At 43.7% G+C, this 12,142-nt stretch overlaps 1 protein-coding gene across 4 annotated transcripts in view; it reads right to left on the reverse strand.

Moving 5' to 3' along the window:
* Bbs9 (Bardet-Biedl syndrome 9) overlaps positions 1-12,142 on the reverse strand; it is a 402,621-nt gene that overhangs the window by 82,874 nt on the left and 307,605 nt on the right. The gene's annotated exons all lie outside the window — the stretch shown is intronic.

Here is a 12,142-nt window from a genome sequence, read left to right on the forward strand (position 1 = left end):
TCCATATGACCAGCGGTGGAAATACCCACGAAATCAGCTTTAAAGGGACAATGTTCCGTGTGAGCTTCCCTACCCACTGGTTTCTTCACTATGTGGGATAGGAGTACTCGAGAGTGAACCTATTCCAGTCTTTTATAACTAGCTACCAACACTGATCAAATAAAATAAAATAAAGTGACTATTTCTCTGTGTTTTCCCAGAAAATAACTTCTTTTAAATTTGTCTTTATAGATTAAAGACATTGAGATATCCAATGTTTCTTTCACATATGTAAAAGTCAAAAAAGGTTCAAACATCTGATCAGTTTGAAAACTGTCATTTTAACACAAATGTCAAACACCACCCCACCGGGCATTAAAAACAGCTCAGGGTGTGTTAGGTTTGCAATGCCAAATCTATTTAGGATAGAAATTGGCAGGACTGAATAGAATCTGCCTTAAAAAACCTCTCTTGAATAATCTTGTGGAAAAAGGAACTAAAGCAACAATTGGGTGGAATATCCAAGTCTGCCCATTGGTGTTTGATTCTATTTTATTTTAATGTCTTGGTGAATTCTGTGCTCATTAAAAGTAATGAACTGACTGGCCCAGAGATTCACGGCGTCTATAGTCCCCCAGAACAGGAAGAGCCAACGCTGGAGTAATAAACTCCTTCTCAACGTCCAGGCCAGCTTGAGGACTCAGATGAGATTCGGCAGTCTGGTGCAGACGATCCGTTCAGTGATATTTCATGGCTTATTGACACTGGCCCAAAGGGCTTGTTAAAACATCATCATTCAAACGAGTACAGTCTACAGCTGTGTGGTCTCTCAAATTCCATGTGGGGAGAGGGGCTCTCCAGGGATGGTCATCAGAGTGTCTGGGGGACACTGAAAATGAGCTGGGAGTGATGGGAAGACGGCACAACCCAAGAACTTTGCCTGAATATACCGTGCGCACCAGGATTCTTCACCACGTGACCAACATCTTAAAGGAGTTACAGAAGCCAATTACAGTTCAGTCAGCTCTCCAGGGAGCCGTGGTGTCTGAAGCAAGGCCAGCAACACATAAAATGAACCGCTTACTGTGTGCCTAGGACTGTGCTTTCCTCTGGCATTTTAAAGTAGACAAGAGAGTATAGCCCACGGGACCTCATAATTGTTTAAAAGAAAGAGTACATACAGAACCAATTAGTGGGAAGAAGTGTTATTATAATAATGTTCTAATTGTGCAGAAAAGAAAGTGTAAAAGAAGCTAGCAAGGGACTGATTACGGTGGACTAGAGTTAATATCCCTGGGGTCTATTTTACTCAAATGGGGTTGGAACTCATCCCTTCCCCATTACTTCAAGGAGTCCCCTAGAAGAGATGGGAGAGGCCACTTTGCTTAATTGTAGCACCTGAAATCGTATGCATCCTTACCAGGACCACAACCAGCTCAGTCTCAGTCTATCCTTACACTCCGTCCTGCTGTGAATGTTAACAAGTAGGCCTCATTGTGGAGCAATGATACTGACGGAGATGCTCACTATCCAAAGTTGAACTCATAGAGAGATCAAGGTCATGAACAGCTCCTGAGTACCAGGTATGTGCGGGAATTTGCAGAATGCACTCTAGGGGATGCACTCTGACCTCTGCACCAGAGAACACCTTAATCATTCTCCTGCCCACAAATGAGAAGGGAGGCCTCCTAGTACACAGGTAGCGGGAAGGTGCCTTCAAGAGAGGATACAATCCCAGCAAAGCAAAGGAGAACAGACTGCCTGAGGAAGCGCAGTGAGGAGGAGGAAAATGAAGAGGTCGCTCATGGGGAAAGCTCAGGTGGACAGCAGGCACTTAACTCCAAAGACATCAATAGAGCACTGCCTGGCATAACAAAAGCTTGAGGCACTCGCTCATAGGACTTCAGGGTACCATGTTCGATGCGTGCTCACTAAGTGTAGCACCATGTTAGCCCATGGCCCCACCCAACTTGCTAAACACAGCTGTAGTGAAAGAAGGACTTAGCGAGACAGCAGTCCAAGCCACAGGCTCTTTCCAGAAGAAGGCCCAAACTGAAGGAATCTGGGAGAAACTCCGTTTTTCAAAGCCCCTGTCTCGCGGGGTCTGCTTCTGTGCCATTGTTGAAAGAGACTGTTATCCCCAAACGGTCACCGAAACTGGAGAGAAATGGGAGAAACAATGTCTTACGTAAATTACCCCCAAGGAAAATCTTTCTGACCTACTGGCCAGCATGAAATACTAAACAGATCTCCGTGTTCTCAATTTAGTTTTGCATGTAACAGCCAAGTTTACTTTGTTCTCCATCAGAGCCAAATGAAGTAAGCAGAATTAGCATATGAAAGAGGGCTGGGAAAACTAACCCATCAAGATTCAGATCTGAATGGCCAAGCCCCAAAAGATCTCCCAGATCACCTGGAACTAAGAAGCAATGCCAACCAGCTTCTAGGACTTAACATTTGAGGGGGAGCGATCTCCTTTTCAGGGCTCCCCACTGTCTGAGAAAGCTGTGCATTTCCTGGTGTACAGAAGTACAGAAGGGAGGGTTATAGGAAACAGTAAATGCTAACGAGTTCAAGCACAATGTGCTATGGCCTTTGTTTTGCTTTTTCAAATTGATGGTTTCCAAATAAAATGGAGACCCCAAAGGACATCTCTGTCCAATGCCCATATCAGTTGATGCCAAAGTAATGAGGGAGAGGCCCAGGGAGTGCAGGAAAACATTCAACTCATAAAGCGAGTGTGAAATTAATCCCAAATACTTCCAGCTGCCAAGACAGGCTCTAAAATTGGTTACAGGAAAGTAGCAGCAGCAACAACGGAGTAGACATGAATCATGCTATGTGAACACAGACATGTCCAATTTCTCCACCTAAGCTAGTCCAATCTGCCTCCAAATCTCACGTGTGGCACGCAGAGTCCTACTGCGCTGCTGCTTGGATGGGAACTGCTGAGGCTGACTGCGGTCCAGGGACTGAGAACTCAGAGCCGTAAGCATCCATCACTCAGTTGTCTTGACGGCCCTCTGAGACAGAAATTACTGACAGTCCCCACCCCGTCCCATTTCCAATTCAGTGATGAAGAGAGGAAGGCTTGGCGCCATCTGTGCACACTGGCCAGGGCAATGAGCAAGGGCAAGGATGTGCCAGGATGCCACCTGCGCTTTCTGCCTTCCCGGTAAGTGCCCTGTGTTTGCATAGAAACACAAATGCCCACAGGTCCTCCTTTGGAATATGTAGGGTAAGCACTGCTTATATATCATACCTGTCACAGACATCTGGGCTTTACATTTTACCATTGCTGGGGCTTTCAACAGGAGACTAACTGAAAATGGCTGCTCTCTTCCCAAAGTGAGACACTTAGGCACTGCCCATAGTCACCAAGCTAACAGTGTGTAAGAATGTGATGGTAATATACTGTCTTCTTCTCTTAGCAATGGGAATGCTGTTACATTCTGTATAGCTCAGAAACATGAAAGCTAGACAAAAGACTAATTTTCCAGGCCACCTTCCTTAGTGAAGCTATTCTTTTTTTAAAGGCTGATTCATCCATTTTTTTCTATAAACCTCAAGTTACAATGTTTTCAATAGTCTAAACAAGCCAATGCTTGTAATAATTGTTAGTAGTTTACCGAAGCCTTTCTAGGAACCAAGTCCAGGCAAACTCTTTGCAGGGACAGAACAACCCTATGTAGAGACTAATTATTGGCTGCATCTGAAGAATAAGAAAAGAGGGTTGCAGGAAGGATCAACAGTAAACAGCACAGCCAGATTTCATAGTCAAGCCAGAGACTTCACCAGGACACCCTGCTGTGCTGACTGTCTCCCATCACACTGGCTTCTGTATCAGCAGGATGTCCATCAAATTCTCTCTGGTGCCCCCGTGGCAGCTCTCAGTTTCGCCAAACTTCAATATTCAACATGGTTTTAGTTAGATCTTTTCCAGTAACCAACCAACATGGGTGAACAAGTTAGTCAGGGGAGCTCCACGTTGCTCCTAGGGAAGGATGGAAAAGGCCATGCTGGAACACAGGGGGCCTGGGAACCAGGCAAACAGGCCTTCCCCTCCTGGCAGCGGCATTAAGCATAAATTTAATTCCCTTTTCTGGGCTCTAGTTGCATTATCTTTAAAATGTGGGAAACGTGATCTCTAAGTATCCAATTGATTAGAAAGCTTTACATTCGTGTGAGGTGATTTACTCTCTGGAGCTGCCCATCCCACACATTCCCTTCAAACACGTGAGCCTTCCTGTTTAATGTTTCAGACTTGGCACTTCTAAGGTATGAAGTAACATGGAGTAACTCTAGCATGCTGCCTCATGCCTGTAATCCTAGCTCCTGGGAGGCTGAGGCAAAAGGATTTTAGTGAGTTCCCAAAATTAGCCTGAACTACAGTGTAAGACCCTGTATAAACAAACAAACAAATAAATAACCAAACAAACAAACAAATAAATAGTAGTGGCACTATTTTTCTGTGGCTATTTCATAGTATGGTAGTTTGAGCCGGGCGGTGGTGGCGCAAACCTTTAATCCCAGCATAGGGATTATGCCCAGGCATAGGCAGGTGGATCTCTGGGAGTTCAAGGCCAGCCTGGTCTACAAGAGCTAGTTCCAGAACAGGCACCAAAGCTACAGAGAAACCTGTCTCAAAAAATAAAATAGTATGGTAGTTTGGATGTAATTGGCTCCCATAAACGCTCATAGGGAGTGGCACTATTAGGAGGTGTGGCTTTGCTGGAGTGGGTATGGTATGGTTGGAGGAAGTGTGTCACTGTGGGGGTGGGCTTTGAGGTTCCTTATGCGCAACCTACCACCCAGTGTCTCAGTCCAATTCCTGTTGCCTGCAAGATGAAGGACTCTCAGCTACTTCTTCAGTACCACGGTGCCATGCTCCCTGCCAGGATGATAATGGACTAAACTTCTGAAATTGTAAGCAAGGCCCCTCAATTAAATGTTTTCCTTATAAGAGCTGCCACAGTTGTCGTGTCTCTTCACAGCAATAAAAACCCTAACAGAGACACATAGCATTATGATACTTGAGTGAGAGAGAAACAAAAGCATTAACAATGATTGACAAGGATATGGAGATTTTGAGCTGCAGGAATGTAATATGGTAAATATGGGAAGAAGTCTGGCAGTTCCTCAAAAAGATAAACATTGGCACATGACCTACCCAGTAATTCCACTTCAAAAGTTACCAACAAAAGCAATGACAATATATGTGAACTCAAATTTTTGATCATAAAATGTGTTAAAGAGAGTCATGTTACTATAACAATTACCCAAGAAAATGAACATATAAAGAAGGAAGGTTTATTTTAGCCTACATCTTTGGAGGATTCTATCAGGATATGCTACTTGGTCCTATTGCTTTGAGCTTATGGTAACCCATGAGGGCAGATGTTGGAGGAGGGTGTTAGTTGGTTCCTGGCAGCTTAGCCCTGAAATAATCACACAGAAACTGTATTACTTAAATCACTGCTTGGCCCCTTAACTCCAGCTTCTTATTGTCTAACACTCATATATTAATATAACCCATTTCTATTAGTTTGTGTATCGCCACGTGGCAATGATTTACCGGCAAAGTTTTGGCATGTCTGACTCTGGCAGCAGCTCCATGGCTTCTCTCTGACTCTGCCCTTATTTCTCCCACCATTCAGCTGAGTTTTCCCAGCCTAGGTAAGTTCTGCCCTGCTATAGGTCCAAAGTAGTTTCTTTATTCATTAATGGTAATCACAGCACACAGAGGAAAATCCCACATCAGGCAGAAGCACTCAGTCATATAAAACCATTCACTTCAGCAAGGAAGCAAAAAGATTAGGAAGAACTGAGGTCCCATTATCCCCTTCAAGGATACATCCCTAATGAGCTAAAGATCCCTCATCACTCCCCAGGGTTTCTACTACCTCCCAACGGCACCATGTCAGGGAACTGGCATCTAACATACCAGGGAATGCTCAAAGTGTAGCATGGATATTTATGACAGCCTTATTTACAGCAGCCAAAATGTAGAAAGAACTGGCCACAACCTGATTAACGAATAAACAGAACCTGGTATAGCCATGTAAATAAAATAGGATTCCACCATAAAAAGAAAGAGGTGCGTATACACATTAAACCCGAATAACTGTGGAAAAAAATGAAAAAAGAAAAAGAAGCTTTCCCCAAAGACCATGTTCAGAACAGCCAAATCCAAGATGCAGACTGAAGTGGTCGGATGGTGGGTAGGGTAGCCTGGGAAATGGCAGCTGATGAGTATGGGGCTTCGTTTAGGGAAGATGAGTTACTTCAAAATTAAACTGTGGTAATAGGAGTACATCCCTGTGAGTACGGCAAAAACTTAATTATATGCGTAAAGTAGATAGCAGTCAAGACGTTAAAAGAAGTCAAACAGAAAGGTCTACTCTGAAGGCACAATTCACAGACAGCACTCGGGCAGTTGTGACAGTCCAGCCGTACTGTCGACTTGACTAGATTTAGAATCACAAAGAAGCCCTCCAGACGTGTCTAAGAGGGGACTTCAGAGATTATGAGCTGTAGAGAGAAGCTCATCACATGTGCTGAGGATTCAATAGTTTAAAACAGAAGAAAAAGCAGTGAGTGATCTGAGTACCAGCATCCACCTCCCAGTTTCCTGGTCCACCCATTGTGAGCAAGCTGCTGCCATGGAGCCAACTGCCTCCACACCTTGAAACCAAAGCCAAAACAAGGTGCTTCTTGTCAGCTGTTTGGCCAAACAGGGAAGAAAGCGGCAGGAGTAACGTTTTCGTACAATAATGACTAATATCATATTGGGATGAAGGCTTTAATGACATTCAAAATCACAAAATAACCAGGTGGCTTTTGAGCCAGTAAGGCATATGTGTGAGTCCCAGCAGTGCCTCTCACAAGCTGTTCAAACTTTATCTCCTTCAGCCTGGTCTGCTCACCTACAGAATGATGCCCAGTGAAAACTAGCTAACACCCTCCTGTTCATCTCTAGTTCACTGGGCTCATGTCACTGTTTTGAACAATTTATATCGTTTAGGTATAGCAGGTAAATTGTTTTTAATCAGACAAATAATGACACTGAAAAAAGAGGATTCATCTGTTGATATTTAGAACATACTACCAACCACCCTCCCGAAAGTGAGGGAACACCTGGCCATCACGCTCTCTTCTGTGCCCCACCCTTTGTGATCACTCAGCAGGACAGTCTTCATTCTGCTGCTAAATTTAATCAAGTTTCAAAGTAAAATGTCATTAGAGACTGCATCGAATATACTACTAAAAGCTATGAAAGTCGGACATATTGAATCCCTTCTTTTACTTTGTTACACTTCTATTAAACCATGAAGACAGGGGCTGGAGAGATGGCTCAGATGTTAAGGCCCTTGATGCTCTTGCGGAGGGCCAGAGTTCAGTTCTCCGTACCCCCATGAGGTGGCTCACAACCACCTCTAACTCCAGCTCCAGGAATTCAACACCCTGTTCTGCCACTGTGGGTACACACATAAATGGCACACGCATACACGTACACACGCACACACACACACACGCATACACACAAGATACAGGCAGTTCTAATGACTGCCTACAAGAATTTACAGCCCACGGGTCAGATACATTTTCAGCATAGGAGACAGCAGGAACAGGGCAGTCTCCCTCTCACCAGTGTTACAGTCAACCCAGGCTGACAAAAGCCTTGCAATAAGGAAGAAGCTTACCAGGGCTCAATTGTTCCTTTAGCTGGAAAGTGAGTATTTATATCCAAAAGAATGTTCTGTCAGCAAAGAGAAACTTAAATAAGATTCAAAAAAAAAAAAAAAAAAGAGAGAGAGAAAGAAAGGACATGGATGTCAGAAAGCCTAGACGAGTGTGCTGGAAGTGTTTGTAAGCCTGCATGCATTCATTACATGTTACCTCCCGCACAGATCAAAGCCAACTCTGGGCATTTTATTTTGAAAGCATAGCAATACTCTATTGTTATAATAATAATAATAATATATTATATATATACATATATAATACATCTTCGCTGTTATTGTTGTTTTCTGAGCTGAAGTCTCTCTAGATGGCCCTGGTTGTCCTGGAACTTGACATTTAACTCAGATTAGCATTGATTTCAGAAATCTGCCTGCCTTTGCCTATGCCTCTGCCTCTCTGTCTCTCTGCCTCTCTGCCTCTCTGCCTCTGCCTCTGCCTGCCTCTGCAATGCTGGAACTCACCACCATACTGGGCAAGAATATAATTCTTAGCCATTTGATGTTCTGCTAGTTTACATATAGAGGACAGGGATGGATTTCAGTCTGCAGCACGTGTAACAGAGAGGATCCTGGGCTCTCCTGTAACACGGAGCTTAAATTTCTAAACCACGCCTGGGATTAGGATACATTTTCCCCAGGACCATTTTGGGCAGCTAAGAACAGTAGAAATCAATGGACATGTCTCATTAAAGCTTGACTCATACATTCCATATTCATAAAACGATAAGGAAACAACCTAACAGTCAGGAACAATAAGGCATGGCTCCTGGGACCCTCAAAACCATGACAGTTCTTGCCAGGATAAGAGTTTTCCCTGACGCTAATCTACACTTGCCAAATGCCATGAGAATTCACATAAAATTTGTTTTAGAAAACAAATTAATCCTGAGAAACTTGGTTATATAAGAAAAACTCTTCCCCCTTTTCCCCCTTTAAATGCTGTGCCCAGAAGAATATAAAATACAAGCAGTGTTGAGACAAAGACGTTGGCTGGTGTGTTCCAAATGTATACCACTGATACATAAAAATGTGAAATGAGACAGACAAAAATAATTTAAAAGTGACACAGAGAAACCCTCTGCACAGCTTAGTCACTAAAGAGACATGTAACTTAATCAGCTGAAAGGAACTCACTCCAATGCCTGTCTTGTCTGATCTCTCGGTTCTGACTATGATTTTTATCACCCCACCTCAGCCCCCACATCTGACCAAAGATTTACCTCTTCCTATAAAATTCTCTACCTATAGCCAAGGGAAACCCAAATTTAAAAAATAATAATTAAAGGAGTCAGGTTGTAAAAAGACAAAAGACTGTTTTCTGGGCTGTGGCCTGTCACTGAACAGATTGCTAGGAAAGCAGGAATCACTGTTGGCAACGTCAGGGCTCACTTCACAAGCCCTGGAGAATGCCACAGCTATCTCTCTCCAACAACAACATCCGCGGGGTCTGAACAGCTTCTAACTTTAGAATGTTTCGGGCAACAGACTATAGACAGATGTGTCTATGATTAGAAGCTACCCACACAGCATGGAGTGCCATTTACCATGAACGGGAACAATGGTGAGATGGGGAGCTAGCTGGCTGGGTGTCCCAAACATTCCCCTACCTAAGGCAGTCAGTGTTAAGACACGGTTCTACATGTGATTGATTAGCGTATGCTAGTGACCCACTTATGATGGCAAAAAAAGAGAACCCGGATTCCTCACAGTGCTGGTGACAACAGTGATCAGAGCTCCTGAAATGAAGTAACATTTACACACATATACACACACTCACATGTACATACACACATGAGCACACACGCGTGCACATGCACCGCACACACACACACCCCACACAGGGAAACAAGCAAACAAAAATCTGTCGTTTTTCCTCTCTATGAATCATCTTTTAGGATATCCAGATTTTCAAATTAGAAAGTGGCGTGTAGGCTGGACTCCCAGCAATACGGGGGCGGGGTGGGAAGATCAGAAGTTCCCAGCCAGCCAGAGTACATAACAAAAGCCTGTAGACAGGGCCTGGTTCTCTTAAACACTTGTGGGTTTTCTTTTATGATTCTGCTTTTATACCTTACTGTCTGGCAGTACATGTTTATGAGCAGACTACATGGAACTAATATACAAGGCGATGCATGGAGTTACCTGGTCTCATGTGGCATGACCGAGAGCTGTGCGTATTTCTACAGCCACAGCCTGTGGGAACTCTAAAGCGACTGTCCTTTTACTGGTTGTGCCTGCCCACAGTCTCTGGCACATGGAAAGATTTCCTTGAGCAGTTGATGTACTAAAATAAAGAAAAACTTCTGATGACTCATTGAATGAGAGCATCCACAAAGATGACAATGTATCAGAGTACCACACAGCCTGCTCGGTGCAAGTGTGCCTTTCAGGAGAGTAAAAACAAGGCCTATCATCTCTAGAAAATTTTTGTATGCTGTGTCATTTATTAGGCTGACCATAGTTTGTAAATAACCAGGATCAACATTCACATCTCCTACATGCAAAGCATTATCAATGATTGGTAATTCTTCCAAGTCTTTACTGCTACCACTGCATGGCAGGTTAAGGGACCAGAAAAATCTTTGTCGTGGGCTGTCTCGGCAACTGCGGGAAGTACACAGCATCTCAAGTCCTACACACCAGAGCTCCTCCCATTAACTATAATAACCAAAAATATTTGCAGACATTGCCAATGGTCAATGTTCTCAGAAAGTTGGGATCTGTAGGAGGGAGGCCACTTGTTTGTCCCAGCTGCCCAAAACCAAAATAATCACACAGAAACTATATTAACTAAAACATTGCTTGGCCCATTAGCTCTAGCTTCTTATTGGCTAACACTTATATCTTAATTTAAGCCATTTCTAGTGATCTGTGTATAGCCACATAGCTGTGGTTTACCGGCTAAAGTTCCCTTTGGCTCTGGTGGGGCTCCAGTGCTTCTCTCTGACTCTGCCTCCTTTTTCCCCAGCATTCAGCTAAGTTTTCCCCACCTAGCTCTGCTATAGGCCCAAGGCAGTTTCTTTATTCATTAACCAATAAAAGCAACACAGACAGAAGGACTTCCCACAGCAGGGATCCTCCAGTCTAGAGTCCATGGACTTAGAACAGTTAAGCTTTCTATCAGGAACAAATCCTAGAGACAGAGCAGAAGACCATGAACACAAACATTCAGGTACCTGGTCTCCCGGTCAACACTAGAGACTATGAACTACCAAAATGACTAACAGAAATAAGTTCTGATTGATGGTATTACAAATTTTAGAATTATAAATAATTATGGATTCTCAACAGGGTCTAGACAAATATATCCATACTCTCCTTTGCAAGATCAAGACATATAAAGCCAGTAATCCACTTGTGGGATGGGGTCCAAGTCCTGAGTTTAAATAATCTTAGGAATTGCGCCTTTAAGGAAACTTCATGATGCTCACTATGATATAAGTATTACATACACAAAAAATCCAGAGTTACACACTGGGAAGAACAGGTGAGTGACCTACCTGCCAGCCAAATTCTCCATTCCCCAGATTCTGTTCCCTAAGAACCATTCCATAGACCTTGCCCTCACACATCTCACCTCATCATCCTTCCCAAGGCCAGTCCTACCCCTCAACTCCGGGAGACCTCACCTGCTCAGGAGCTAGGTCCTGCCTCCACCCTGGCAGACTACCTTGACTCTAGTGCAGGCCACAGCAGTGAAAAGAAGAGGCGAGAGATTCACCTGCCAGCTGAACTGCCACACTCCCTAGACTCTGTTCCCAACCCATTCCAGCCCTCAAGACCCCATCATCCTTCCTGAGGCCAGCCCTTCCCCAACTGTAGGAGACCTCACCTGCTCAGGTACAGGCCACACTAGTCAGAAGAACAGGTACAGCCCACACCAGTGAGAAGAACAGATACCCCCAGCTGAAACGAAGGCTGAGCTAACCACCAGAAGGCCAGCACCCAGCTAGGACAGAGACTCCCTCCAGGATCAGAGGTCATGCCCAGCCACCAGAAATCCAGGTCACAGAGACCAGAAGACCAAAATGAAAACAAAAACCCAGGAACAAAACACCCATCCAACAAAGACAAACTCAGAAATAAGGGCCTAGACCTCATTATCCCAAAAATACACTCAACAACAGCCAGGGCCATATGGCACCACCAGAGCCCAGTTACCCTACAACAGCAAGATCTGAATATTCCAAAGCACTTGAAACACAAGAAAATAACCATAAAGTCAACATTATGAAGATGACACTGGTACTTAAAAAGGAAATGAAAAACTCAAAGAAATCAAAGAAAAGCAACCAAAAAAATTGGAGGAAATCAATAAATCCCTTAAAGAATGACAAGAAAGTCAAGGAAAAAATAGGTAAAGGAAACCATTCAAGACATGAAATTTGAAATAGAAGCAATAAAGAAAACATGAAGTGAAG

Source organism: Alexandromys fortis, unplaced genomic scaffold (assembly GCF_014885135.2).
Source record: "Alexandromys fortis isolate MF-2015 unplaced genomic scaffold, M_Fortis_MF-2015_v1.1 scaffold_204, whole genome shotgun sequence".
Taxonomy (NCBI): domain Eukaryota; kingdom Metazoa; phylum Chordata; class Mammalia; order Rodentia; family Cricetidae; genus Alexandromys; species Alexandromys fortis.